Source organism: Bidens hawaiensis, unplaced genomic scaffold (assembly GCF_021521415.1).
Source record: "Bidens hawaiensis isolate Kalapana, Puna unplaced genomic scaffold, B.hawaiensis_p1.1 tig00025541_1, whole genome shotgun sequence".
NCBI lineage: Eukaryota > Viridiplantae > Streptophyta > Magnoliopsida > Asterales > Asteraceae > Bidens > Bidens hawaiensis.
Window position 1 is genome coordinate 268,632 of NW_027494076.1, and position 15,998 is coordinate 284,629.

Below are 15,998 nucleotides of genomic sequence, written 5' to 3' on the forward strand. Positions count from 1 at the left end.
ACCTACGGCGGAAATGCCGGGACGCGAACTGATTGCTCACAGCTTTTCAAAGGTAACTATGCATGCATTATTAAAATGGCAATATCTATTAATTAAATTAAGTTTTTAAATAAATCAAATACACACAAACACATAATTCATAATCATACAACATTACAACTTATATCACAAATGATTTTGATTAATTATTTTCTAACTTAAATTCTTCACTAAGTCTTCACCAATCTGCATTAACTTTCTATGATAACCTGCATATAAGTATAAAATAGAATTTGTCAACAACACATGTTGAGTGAGCAACACACCAGTTTAAATTTAAATATAGTATATATTAAAATAAGTAATTTCAACAAGTCATATGAGAATAATAAATTAACCAAATGAGCAAGTATAACTGAGATGTTGAGAAACACGAAGGCTATAACGACTAGCGTATGATCATACTAGACTGAGATTATGTTGGACCTCTCCAAATGCGAAAGCATATAAACCAAATAAGCAAATAAACGAGTAAGGTATAAGTTGTTAACACATAAGACAATAGTTGCAGTTTTAAGTATAAGTACATATAAGAAATATAATTTACGCATATGTCCCCATAACATGGAAAAAGAAGTAAAATAGGGGAATGTGGTACTCACCTTAGCAATAAGCAAGAGATAAACGAATGCGGTAAGAACGGTAGTAAACAAGAGTTATGCTCTTCCGAAGTTACCACGAGAAATCCTCAAAATGACAAAGGACAGAAGTTTAAATAGATCAATACATTTTCGGCCCTAGAACGATGATGAACAGGTAATTACAGAGTGTTATGACCCAATTAAGTACATAGGTTTTGATCGCGATGTTTAGAGGGTGCTGCGAACTCATTTAATTGGATTGTTATGTTGTTTATATATCAATTTAGGAACGATATAGGACGGCTTCGATATGACAGTAATTGTAGTAACAATTTGATTCATGTTTTCTAATTACAAACGTCGGTTGGCCGATCTTGGAAGGTATTATATGCCCATTGATTCAATTTCCAGAAAAGTCCACGAGAATTAAGGTCCAAGGCACAAGAATTGATATCGCGTTTACCACATGGGTATGGTTTAGGGATTGGGTAAACGGGTTAACAGATTTTGAATGGGTTAAAATAAATTTTGCATTTTAGCCCCTAAAGTTTGAGGATGGAAACACTTGGGGTTTAAGTTTGATTTTGGGTGGTTTTTGCCAAAGTAAGAAAATTATATTTATATTATAAAATTAATTAAACAATATAATAATTTAATTAACTAGATAAAAGTGATAAAATTTCCCGAGCATTGGGTTTTAGTATAAATATTAACTTTGAAAAGTCCGAGTTGTTACAGTCTCCCCTACTTTAGTAAATTTCGTCCCGAAATTAAAGAATACTATAACAATACCATTAAAGTTTGAGGAAAAGAAAATTTTTAAAATAAAATTTAAAAATTTATCATAACACAGAACTTTGAATAGTTAAAACAACGCTCCAAATGAAAATCCAATAAGGGAACTTATATATAAGATGTACCAGCGGCGTATCCACCATGTCCTTATCATTTTTTTACATTTGTAGCATTATCCCAACCACTTTCAATTCTATATTATGACACATAATCTTACGAATCTTGATTTCCATGCAAGGACTTCAATAATTATGTTCTGGACCATAATTATTTTCATCGTCGGATGGTCCACATGATTCGTCCCATCGTGTGGATTTACAAAACGTTTGAAAATACATGATTTTTAGTAAACAAAAGTTTCAAGAATTTTTAATTATAAAACCAATGTATAAAATATTTCTTAAGTTGGGGTTGATTTAAATAGAAGAGTTTCTAAAACATCTTTTAACACAAAAGTATAAGTATTTAAAGTTGGAAAAAAATAATAACTTATTAATAGTTGAGGTTAATAAAATTAGTTGTGATGAATGAAGGTAAGGAAATAGAACAGTAGTAGGCTTTAATAAACAATATATTTAACGAAAAGAAACTTTATTTATAAAGTACGATACGTGAAGGATAAATAGTTCAAAATGAAATAATTCAAGGCCACGAAAAGGCGTTATGATATTATAATTAAGAAAAAGACAAGATAATAAAGACAGATAAAGAAAACGGCAAAATTCTTCGAGGTCCTTGAGTAGCTTAATTGACGTGACTTGAAGCACCATGATGAGTTGCATTTATAAGATTTGGAGCAGTCGAGGTAGATTGATTTGGGGTAGCGTGAGCTTGAATAGTTTGCAAGAAGGTTGTTTGGTGGAAATATGTCAGATAAACTTGAGCTTGTGGTTGTGGGGTTTGGTAGTGTTGGGTTAAGTAAGGTTGACCTTAATTGATGGGAGGAACTTGAGGGTCATGAGGTTGATGAGTTTGAGCCTGGTGAGCATGGGTCAAGTAGTAGGGTGTAGTCGTAGTTTGGGCTTGATGAGCTTGGGTAAGTTGAGGGCACACATTACAGAGGTGATTTGGGTTTCCACAATGGTAGCAAGCACCGGGTATTAGGAACACCAGGTTAGGCAATAGGGGTAGGTTGTTGCGGGACAGCTTGTGCAGTAGGCGGGACACGGCAGGTGTTAGCAAGATGGCCGTAACGGTTGCATTAGATGCAGCGACGGCATAGGGATTTAACCGAGTGATGACGGTTACACATGGAGCATAATGGAAAAGGACTGAGGTAAGGTTTCTTGTTTGAGGAGACCTGTGGGTGGGTAGGATTTGTTCCAACAACGTTCTTACATTTCTTGTTGTGAGGATGAGTGGAGGTAGATGGTTTGTGGTCACCAGTAGAGGAATTAGTGGGAAAAGTTGAATCGGTTGCACTGATTTTTTGAATTTGGGTTACTATCCTAGGGATCACAATAGTTAACTCTTTGGCAATACAGGCAGCCATACGGTGATTATGAGAATCAAACGATTGATGTCGAGGATAACGTTGGTTTCTTGAATGAGACATTTTATAGGGACCAAAAATGAGGATTTATAAGATGAAGGATAAATTGAGGAAATCATAAGAATAGTAAATTGTTTAATTATGAAGATAAGTTATTATAATGTTGCGTTAAGAAGTAAGGGGAATTGCGTCATGAGGATCAAAAGTAAAAGTTTATAAGATGAGGGGGGTACATTGCGTAAATAGTTATTAAATGATGTAGTCAATAAGATTAATGTGTGATGACCACATGAGGAGTTAAGCCAGTTTAAAATTTAGATTTTTATTAAGTTTACAATAAACTAACGAAATATAAATTGTGGATGTTGGCCTCCCATGAGCTTTCCATGGCAATTTGAATGACCCAACGAACTAACGAAAAACAACTGACTTGGACAGCCCATGAGCGTTACATGGCAATTTGATTATCCCAACTAGTTAATGAATTAAGAATGCAATGAAGTTTGAAGGCCCAATGAGCTTTACATGGGTTTTAATCGACCAAACTAAATAACGAACTGTCGAAATAAATATGGGAATTTGGAGATTCTTGTGAATCACCGCATTTGTTTACTCCAACAAAAATACAAAAAAAAAGTTAAGAAATGGATAGTATGAGTGCCCATGGGTTCCATGGATTTTTCACCCAACTAACCATTTAAATAACGGAACACAATAATCGGGAAAACTGAGTTTAGCCATGAACCACCGTGAATTCGGTTTAAAAAATATTATAGGGATGCAACCACTAATGTGGTCATGGTTGACATCTTAGGGTGTCGGTCATATGGCATTTTTAGGTCTCGCTCGGGTCCATAGGGTTGAGTACTGTGGTCAGGTTATCACCCAGGTAAGGAATAACGTCTTACCTTTGGTTCTTGGAACCGTTTTTCTAGTGCCCAACTCACAGTTTCTCTCATCTTTTCATTTGTAATAGGGACATGCCATATAGCCTAGCCCTAAGGTGTACGAGTGAAAACAACAGGTGGGAATTCTTAAGGAATTTCTCAAAAATAAAAAGTAATCTAATTTTGAAAAATTTTCTTTGAATGTTGAGGCATAGCCTCGGATTTGTGTATGTGTGCATAACAATACAATAATTAATAAATAATTATCTAGGAAGGCGGTAAACAATTTAAAATTGAATACATAAAGGCAAACAGATAGGCACGTATAAGGCTCCTAAACATGTGTCTAAGGCAATTTCTAACGACCAATCTTAATCCTTCGGCTCTGATACCAATCTGTCACACCCCAACCTACGGCGGAAATTCCGAGATGCGAACTGATTGCTCACAGCTTTTCAAATGTAACTATCATGCATTATTAAAATGGCAATATCTATTAATTAAATTTAGTTTTCAAATAAATCAAATACAAACAAACACATAATTCATAATCATACAACATTACAACTTATATCACAAATGATTTTGATTAATTATTTTCTAACTTAAATTCTTCACTAAGTCTTCACCAACCTGCATTAACTTTCTGTGATAACCTGCATATACGTATAAAATAGAATTTTGTCAACAACACATGTTGAGTGAGCAACACATCAGTTTAAATGTAAATATAGTATAAATAAAAATAAGTAATTGCAACAAGTCATATGAGAATAAAAAATTAACCAAATGAGCAAGTATAACTGAGATGTCGATAAGCACGAAGGCTATAACGACTGGCGTATGATCATACTAGACTGAGATTATGTTGGACCTCTCAGAATGCGGAAGCATACAAAGCAAATAAGCACATAAACAAGTAAGGTATAAGTTGTTAACACATAAGACAATAGTTGCAGTTTTAAGTATAAGTATATATAAGAAATATAATTTACGCGCATGTCCCCATAACGTGGAAAAAGAAGTAAAATAGGGGAATGTGGTACTCACCTTAGCAATAAGCAAGAGATAAACGAATGCGGTAAGAACGGTAGTAAACAATAGTTATGCTCTTCGGAAGTTAAAAGGAGAAATCCTCAAATGACAAAGGACAGAAGGTTAAATAGATCAATACGTTGTCGGCCCTAGAACGATGATGAACAGGTAATTACAGAGTGTTATGACCCAATTAAGTACATAGGTTTTGATCGCGATGTTTAGAGGGTGTTGCGAACTCATTTAATTGGATTGTTATGTTGTTTATATATCAATTTTGGAACGATATAGGACGGCTTCGATATGACAGTAATTTTATTAACAATTTGATTCATATTTTCAAATTAGAAACGTCGGTTGGCCGATCTTGGAAGGTACTATATGCCCATTGATTCAATTTCAATCATTCAACAACTTTCACTTCGGCTTTCCCTCTCTTTATAACGTTTATCCCAAATTAACTCTTTGAAGCTCTTCTACATCCCATTCGCAAAGATGCACTAATGTTTTGAGCATATGATTCACAGTTCCAACCTCCACTAATCAATCCAAAACGATCAAATTCTTCAATCTAATGACAAGACTAATATATTCTTCAGTAAGATCAACCCATTCGAGAATTGTCACCTTCAACACAAGTAATTCGTCGTATACTCGTAGCCAACATAGTCAGGAACAAAGTCTCTCAAAAAGAAGTAAACGGACAGACACTCGTATCCCACATAGTCAGGTTTCAATCTCGAACAAACCAATCGGCAATCGAAGAACAATTGCAGTCTTGAACCCAGTCAAATGTAGCTTTACTAGCATGAATTACCACCCGAATTGCAATAATTTTTAAGAAACCCTTGCAAACGTAGGAAGATACATGCCAAATAAACTCTATGAAATTTTTATCTCCCCCTTTTCTTGACAAAATTAGTAAGGTCTTGAACAGTCTTCAAGACTCACAAACAATCTCCTCCTTAAATTACTCGTGGTCCCCCCCTCGGCCAGTAGAAATGCGTAAAAAGTAGATCGAAAAACAGTTACCAAAATTCACAGGAAGAGTACTCAATACATTAGGAACATCCCACAAAAATTTCGTTTAAGAAAATTTTTCTAAAATACTCTTTATTATTTTTTACTCTTGTTTATTTTTTTTACCTTAAAACAATGACAAATGAGCTCAAAGAACGAATGAGGCTTCATTCGTCATCCCATACATTATCCTAATCACCATTCGTCAACTAATCATCCCATATGTTAAAACAGTGTCCTCATACGTTAACATGTGTCTTCATTCGTTACCTTTGAACGAATAGACATCACATTCGTTATAAAATACCATCCTCATTCATTAAAACAGTTGAATGAATGAGGTCCCATACGTTAAGGAACACATTCGTCTGATCCAATAACGAATGAACTGACATTCATTATAAATTAACCAGACTTCATTCGTTAGAACTATTCACATTCGTTAGAACAGTTGCACGAATGAGTCCACATTCGTTATAAATAACCCTGTACACATTCGTTAAACTCCATAACGAATATCCTCCATTCGTTAAAATCCCGTAACGAATGGCTACAATATCATAACGAATGGGTTGTTGGATATGTTACTGTTCACCAGAAAAACGACGTTGCACCGGAAAAATCAGTTAGATCGCCGAATAATCTTGTTACATCACCATAATCTGTAGATTTGAACTTCATCCATGGCAGATTCATCAAATCTTCATGATAGTTTACCAAATTGAACCACGAAGGCTCGGATTTTCATCACAAACCTGAATTAATCATCAAGTTAACTTAATATCTACTGATTTGATACAAATCTGATCAAACAGTAACTTTCTCTTCCATGGTGGATTCTTCAATACACCATAATTAACCTCCAAAATCAACAGGGAGATTCGGAATTCATTAATAAATATAAATCTACCTTCAATTTCAACATTCGTACCTTAATTTGATCAAAATCTGATCAAACCAAACAAAAACACGATGAACACGAAGAACACCATTCAGATCTGAATCATACTTTAAATTGATGCATCGAGAGTAGCTGCCTGCTTTGATACCAATTGAGAAAACGTTTTTACGAGCCAAGATCTAGCCGCTAACACGATACATCAATACGATACGAATACGTTAAATACTACTCATTACGTTAATGGTGAAATACATACATTATGGTGAATACAATAAGTTATGGAGAGAATCCGGCATGGTAACGGTATGGATTAACTTAAGGCTTGGATCTCACTGAAATTATGAACATGAGCTGCCTATTTATAGGCCAATAGCTCCTATTCGTTAAGTTGGTCTCATTCGTTATACTGTAGTAACGAATGAGACATCATTCATTATGCCTCCATAACGAATGGGCTTCCATTCGCTATACAGTCCATAGCGAATGGGGTATTAATCTTTACGAATAGCCTAGTCAACTAACGAATGGATCCATTCGCTATACAATCCATAGCGAATGGCCATTTTACATTAAATATACAGATTAGATGTAACATTTGTTAATTTCAAAATCGAAACCCGGTTCATAAAAAAAACTTATGTTTCTGGATCCACACTTATTATTAAGAAAACGAATTCTTATATTATTTTCATTGTGTGTAATTTCGTTTAACATATCATTTGGGCGCTTTTTGCCACCACCCTTAGTTTTTACAACTTATGATCAAACAACAATAAACCAAGGACCAAATTGCAAACCCAATTCAAACCCCATTTCCCTCCAAGCCGTCACCACCATATACCCACATCCATTACCATCTTCAATCCATAAGTCACGGCCTAAAATCAGGAAATTGGCATCACCAAATCATTCTTTGACCTTAGATGCGTTAAATCGACACTTTATACATGGTAAATTATAACGTATTGACAGCTAATTGACTCTTAATCACAACCATAACAAACCGCGACCTTCTTGGCCATGAATCACTATAAATACTCATCTAAAATGCAATTAACTCGTCCCTCATACTCTCTATCGTATTCCGCAGCAAAGCCTTAAGATAATTTCATCAATGAAGTTGTTTCAGACCCATTTTGTGTTCGTGTTCTTGGCCGAATCCTATCTCGTCGTTCTCCTTCAATCTGACCATTTTTATGGTAATTAATTAGTTTGTTTTGGTCGGAATTTATTGGGGAACGAAAGCCCTTTGCGAAGATATGGATTAATTGGGTTCGGATTAAAATTAGGGTTCATAAACGATTTCGAGGAAACTGGAGCTCTGTATATATAAATTCTTTTTCACTCCATACCTGGGTTAGTCACCAACCCAGTTGACTGGTGCAAATTGTGTAAAGCTTGAACCGGCCTGGGGCGCAGGTTCGAATCCCCCAGGCCCGGTTTTGGTTGTTTATTTTTATTTCTATCATTTTCAATTGTCTAGTTAATTATTAATATATCCAAACTAATTTTATATAAAGATATAATGATTTCACTCGTTTAAGCGTACCAGACACCATTTTTTTATCTAAAAATAATTTATTTCTTAAGATTTTTCTTATGCGTGTGTGTATACTTATATACATACATATGTTTACGTATAACTATATACATTTAACCTTATGCTTATAAATAGATGTATTTTCTCAACCTAACCTAAAATATTATTAAATAAATTAATAATAATAATAATAATATTAATATTAATAATAATAATAATAATTTTTACTTGAACCGACCATCAAAATAATTTTTCCTTTAATTATATAATATATGTTTATATAATTTTATAGTATTAAATTAGCACTTTGGTTGTTTAAAAAGGAATACGTAACTTCTAATAACATTTAAACTAATTACGTTCTTATTACACTTATATAAAATTTATATAAATTATTATTCAACACGTTATCGATCCCCAAATCCATTATGAACCCACCATGTCATCTTCTTGTTCGTTTACGTTGTTGGATTATTTATTTTAATATTATACCTTTAATACTAGGGCTTACCGTCAAGACTCCTCGTGGAACTTGCTAGTTCACGTTAACCGTTATCATCTTCTAGTTACCGCTCTCCTTTATTCAAATGAGTTTACATACCCCTATTTTTCATCTTTCATATTTTAGGGGTAGCATGTATACCTTATTCAAGTTTATTCATTTTGTATTTTTACATCTATTTCAAACACTAGTCGTTATATGTTTATGTGTGATTATTGCAATATCTATGACTATGCTCTATGTGTTTAAGTGTTTATTTTATGTTTTGTGGTTGTTATATCATCCTCATCTATTCTCATCAAGTATGATCATACATTTACCCAAGTACATTGATTCTGTATCAATAGGAATGTGTCCAAATCTATTTAGTTCTTTACATTTTCATAGGAATTGTAATGCTCAACATTAACATATGAATTGTGGTTTTTTTTATCTATATATATCTTGACTAAATCTTATGTATTCTCACAAACATTCGTGTTGACAAACTATATTTTTATACATGCTACAGGTACAAGTAATTTACGTTGTTCAAGATTGAAGAAATTAGTTTTACCTTAGGATATTATTCAACATACAAAAAGAAATGATGTAATTCTTTCTTAATATCGAATTTGTGTACTTGTTTATTGTTAATGAAATTAAATAATTATTGTCGCTTTAATTAGTGTCTTTTAAGCTACTGTCCAATCATTACGTTACGCCCTGACATGTTCTGCCGCCTTTGATCGGGGTGTGACACTAGACTATCTATAACTTATTCAGTCGTTACAGACACCAATCGTGCACTAACAAATTTTAATAGTCTCAGTTTTATGAATTAGCTATTGGTTAGGTTGCTATCATTTTTAGGTTTCTAAGTGTGTAAGAGTTGGTGCAGCACGGTGTATAAGAGGTGTAACTAGAGTTAATTTTGGAGTAAAATTTAATGACTCTCCCCCCATCCCCCGACTCTTGTACTTTTAACAAGTCATTATAAGGACTTTTACTGCTCCCACTGACCTTAGAAACCTTTAGGAAATTAGCATGCTTAGGGTTGATATTTATAGACCAATAGATTCTAGTAGAGAAAAAGTTAATGATGTAAGTCGTCGTAGTTTCTCTTGTGAGGATTATTTTAGTAAGAAATCTAAATTTGCTCACGTTTAAGCAACAATAAAACTTTTGTAAGAGTAGTAGTAGTAGTAGTAGTAGTAGTAGTAGTAGTAGTAGTAGTAGTAGTAGTAGTAGTAGTATTAGTAAATTCTAAAGAGATAAGTTTTGATGAAATAGTGTTGTGATGGAGCATTGTCTTGTACAAGAGGTGTAATTGAGATAATATAAAGTTTCCACTCCCCCACCTCTTGAAAATCTTGTAAGTTGTGATTGAGACACTTAAGGCTCCCACTAATCTTTAATATCTCTAGTAAAACTACATAAGGAGTTTCAATGAGGTACGTGATGTGGGAATTTCTCACATATATGTTAGACTTGATTTGATTTTATTAACATCCACATGTCATAATAAACTTAGGGACATATTAGAAGAAATCGTATTAGGTATATATGAATGGATCTCTTTAAAATCATGGACCATAGAAGTTAGATTAGATACAAGTAAATAGCTTTTTAAATGATGAAAGAATTATGTCTGAATATTCCGTTTTAAATAAGTTCCACGAATGTCAGTAAAATATAACTCATGGTGGACCCATACTTATTTCTTAAGCCAAGTAATGTTTAGGGCATCTAACACATGATTAAAATCACTAAGAATGAGATTAGATGAAATTCACCCTTATCAACCATGTCATGATTTCTCATGAAATTTGGTTTTAAGGGATGAATTTTATAAGTCTCATTTGTCTTTTGTTAAATTCTTATTTGCATGATAACAAAAGTTGTGAAAGTATGTAGTATCATCTAATTCTATTTTATAAATGTTTCAATCCATATATTTATAACAAATAATATAAGAGTTTAAGGTAAGCGTGACTTTATGTTGGCTATGCAAACCTCATAACTGTCATAATGTAGCTTTAGTATTGATACTAAATTCTGATTAATCTCCAGAATATTTAAGGTATCATAAAGTCTAATTAAAAGACAGTTTATCATGGTTCTAGTAACCTTAACATGTAAATTTGTCACTGACACTCGTGTTAGTTATTTGTTGATTTCGGGTAAACATATAGAACTAGACTCAACCAATCATGTGTTGATGGGAATATTAGGATTGACAGACTTAAATATCATTTATACAACTATCAGTATTAGCCAGTTGTTCTTTTGAATTATGGATAGTCTTGTAATGCTTATGCCTAATCTAATGACATATATTTGCAATGAGACTTCTCCTTAGAGAAATTAAAGCTGAAAGTAATACTTGTATTTTGTCTATGAACCTTAGAATTATCCCCTTTTAAGTTTTAGTGGTGTGAGTTGAATAACATCTTATTTCCAGTACCAGACATTTCTTTTCTTGTACATATGTTGCTGATCAACACACTCATTTTCCTTTGGTACTTCTGAGTGTTATAGTTGATTCTTAAGGCACCAAATTGTACTATTGAAAATTTTAGTATATAATGTACTACAAAATTGTACTTATTTTAATGTGTGAAACCTTAATTTTATGGGTCATGGTATTGTACATTATGATGTATTCAGGGATACCATTTAACCTTATAATTGGTATTTAGAAGGAATGCATGCATCTTATGAGTTAGTTTGATTAGTCTTAGGTAAAACTAAATCAATGATAACTTTAGTGATAACATTTATTTAAATAAGTTCTTGATTATCATTATTATAAGAGACATTATGATTGACTTATCCCATTTATTATGCTCTAGTTTTCAATAGAATGATTGTTATTAGAAAGAGCAGTAGGATAGTCATATCATGTCTTAATGGATAATCAAAACTGAGAAGAGCTGAATGTTATTAAAACTCTCTATGAGACAAATTCAGTTGTGTTTTGAGATTAGAGTGGATGATTTGGATGAGATCATTAATTATAGAAGAATGTTATAGTAAGTAATATTATGGGATATTAAAATAATAAAGATTAAAATTTATGATCATTAGATTAATGAAAGATCATTAATGTGAGGATCATTATATTTTATTGAAGATGTGATATGTCTATTATTAACATCAAACTAATAGACTATAATTAAAAGTTCTACTTAAACAAAAAATAAATCAACTTTGGACAAAATTAAAATTAATATAAATATGTGTGTGAAACAATTGTAAACATCACTTTTAGGCAGAAGCGAGACAACTATTTTATTTATGCATGGGCTAATTTTGCTAAATAAAAATGTCACATCACCTTTGGGTAGAAGTGAGACATTTGTATCATGTTATGCAAAAAACAACAAAAGCTTTCAATTAAACTTGAATGATATGGTAAATGTAACACATTACCTTTGGGCAGAAGTGATACATCAAAATTCACTCAAGTTAAGCTTTTTACGTTTTGTAAATTTTATAAGATTTAATTGTTTACAAAACATTTAACTAGGAACAGTTTATAGGAAAATTAGAGTTATCGGGAAATTAGTTATTCGATACTTTTGAGTTCTTGGGAATTATGAGTTCTCGGGAATTTTAGTGAGCCCGTCATTAGTGGGTTTTCAGGATTATGAGAGTTTTCGGGTTTTATAAGGTTTTTGAGATTTTGGTAAACCAAAACCATTTTAGAAGCAAAAACCAAAATTTAATTTTAAATCCTTAACCCATAAACTAATTTTGACCCTTAAATTATTTTACCCATAAATTGTTTTTTAAATCCCATAAACTAATTTATGATAAATATGGAATTCGAATTTTAATGGATTATCTTGTTTCCAAATTTAAAAGATTTAGTTCTAATTATCCAAAATTTTGAAATCTTTTATTGATAAAACTATATCATGTTTCAAAATTTTTAATAGATAAAAAATCAATCAAAATTGGAAACAACATATTTTATTACTACGATTCATCCAAAATAATGATGATTCTTCGGTTTTTATGAAGAACATCTTCAAAGAATCTTTAGTCAGTTTTCTCTGGAATTGAAATCTTAAACATATTTTAAGAGATTTCGAATACATTTGAGTTTTAAATATGAATTTTAGCAATTATAACCAGTTTTCTTAACAAAACATGAAAACAAAAAACAAAAAAAAATTAGGGTTTTAATCAAAATTCATGTTTTTCGATTTTAATTCCAGATTTAAGGAAAACATGAAGACCTGAGTAATCAACATCGCTTTGATACCACATGTTGATCAGTTTTTTATGTAAGTAATTGAAAATATGAATAAAAATAAACTTATGAACCTGTTACAACATTGAGATTATAACTGCAGCAGAGTATAATGTAGTCGGCATGTTTGTCATCGTGATCGAGTTACCCTTTAATATGTATAGTTAAGGATGGTGTTAGGGTCCTTGAAAGGAACCCTGTTTTAGGAGAAAGGAAGCACACAAAATTGTATGTATGTAAGATTAGGTTATGATGTTATTATTCTCTCTCTATATATATACACCAAGGGGAAACCATTTATTAGTTAATTATAGATAATATGACTCATCAATAATTACCAAACTAATATATAATGAGGTATAGTTAATATTTTGATAAAGGATTATAATGGCCATATATAAATATATATAATCTTATAAGGGCATGAAGAATCTGTCAAGCATTCTTTCATTTCATCCCTAAGAACTTTAGTAAAGAGAAGGGAGACGATTCTAGAGAGAGCGTTGTTTCATAATCTTTGTATAGATTTATGGACAGAAGTTCTAATAATATACTTTGAAATGTTTTATAGTTTAGCATGCATGAAGAACAAATTATTAGATTATAGGTCTTTAAGTTTTCTACTGACTGAAAAATACAAGTTATCAAGTCTGATGAACAAACTTCAAATCACGTATAAATTTGCAAGTCTGATGGACAAACTTCTAACCACATATAAATTTGATAAACGTGTGTTCTATTATAAGTGACTACCATGAAGCATTAACACTTAAACCAAATTCAAATATCATAACTGTAAGAAACAAATATTCACAATCTACCACTAAAATTACAATGTATACCACTTTATATTTGGTTCATCAAGTAAATTTTATATATTTTGGTAATTTCTCGATCCATGTGGTCTGTAGTATGAAGTATGAACCAATATTGCATGGTTAATAAATAATGTTCAAATTAGTATTAACGTTTCTAAAACTTTTATTTTGGTTATTGAACGAAGTCCAAAAGTGGAATAAAAAGTAAAAACAAGTCATCTAAAAAACATATGAAACATATGTACCACGCAATCAAGGACGGCTCAAAAAGTGAAATAAAAGGGCTTTAGACCCCATTAAAGATGGCTTAAAAAGTGAGATAACTAGGATCCCAAATTCTAAAAAGAGATATTATATGTAGGTAATTTGGGCTTTAGAATTGTAGATGAGGATTTGGATCTATAATTATACATACATAGAGGTAACATAGAAATCATATGATGGAAAGCAAAATAAGTTTTATCTTTTGGCAAAAGAACACCTAATTTAATTATCCGTTTTGTACCCTCGAAAAGGATTGAGCCAACTATGTATGCAATTTACTAGAAACAGTATATTTTAACATTTACTCAAAAAGCTTGACAACATTAACATAAGGTTTATAGCATTTTAATAATCCTAAATAAAGACTATTGGTCAATAATAATCTCAACCGAGTCTTTAACATTTACTCAAAAAGCTTGACAACATTAACATAAGGTTTATAGCATTTTAATAATCCCAAATAAAGACTATTGGCAATAATAATCTCAACTGAGTCTTTAGTTGAGATTATTATTTGTCAATACTCTTTAATTGGAATTATAAAATCCGATAAGCCTTGATTTAATGGATAATGTATTGGAAGGTTTTTTCATGTAGTACAAACCATGCCATTCTTTGTGAGGACTTTCAGTCATAACGTTTCAAAATTTCGTTAAGCGACATGATTTCTTTTGAAAAATAAAGTAGTTACGTAAGTTTCGTGACGAAAATAAGAAGTAGCGCTATAAAAATCTCTCTAAACAAAGGAGGCAAAATATATTGACGTGTATAGTCGTTTGCTACACAATAAAAGAGAATAGCCATGGACAAATGATAGATATATTTATATACTTACAATTTCGGGGAGATGTGCATGTATGTTTTGTACATGGTGCAACAATATTTGAACACGAATAAAGAGCTTTATCACTTCCACGTGTCCTTCACCTCTTCCATCACCGCCCTTCATGTCCACTTACCACCTCTTTAATCTTCTAAGATTTAGATTTTGCAATCCATCACAATTCTTATGTGGCTCCGTCACCCCATCCCCCCTTCCCATTTCACAACCACAATTACCATTGCATGCCACCTCAATTATGGTTTCTCACCGCCGCCACTTCAGCAATCGACGACTTTGTTGTCCATGGCAACTAGCGGTGATGTTCGACTGTTTCCGCGTTCCATTGAGGAATCTAGGTGACGGTGAACTTCCGGTTGTCTTTGGCGGTGACAGACTTTGTGAAGGTTTGTGTCTATTTGTGTTTTAATCAATAATTTTAGGGTGTATGTTTACATCTGGGTTTTGTTGTTAAACTTAATTTCATTATTTGTGCTTATGTTGCCCTAGTTTGTAGTCATTTTGTTCACTGTTAACACAAGTATGATTTTGGAGTTGTAGAGGATGACAACCATATTCATATGGCAAGTAACATATCTTGATTTTCATAGAATGGTTTCATATATCCAATAAAATGTATTCGTGAATTGTCAATTTCAATGCATGTATGTCTATTAAATTGTGGTAGCATATATGATGTTATGAATTCCTCAACATGACAAGGGATTTGTAGGCAAATCAATAAGAAAAATGACATGGAGTTTGGATAGACCTGGTAAAGCAATTGAAGCAATAATGGGATTCAAAAGAATTCTTACATCTGTAGGATGTTTGAAGGATGGGCTAAATGGAGTTTCTGTAAGGCTCTATTCCCGGTAGCCCTACTTTAGTGTCAGATTTACTCATAAACACAGTTTATGAGTAAATAGCAAACATTTACGTGGATTTACAAATCAGAGTTTATTTAAACTTTTCGCAGAATGTAAAACAGCAATCATTCGTTACAAAACATTAAATCTTTTCTTTGATACCATAACACAAAACATTATATTTAAAACGTCGTT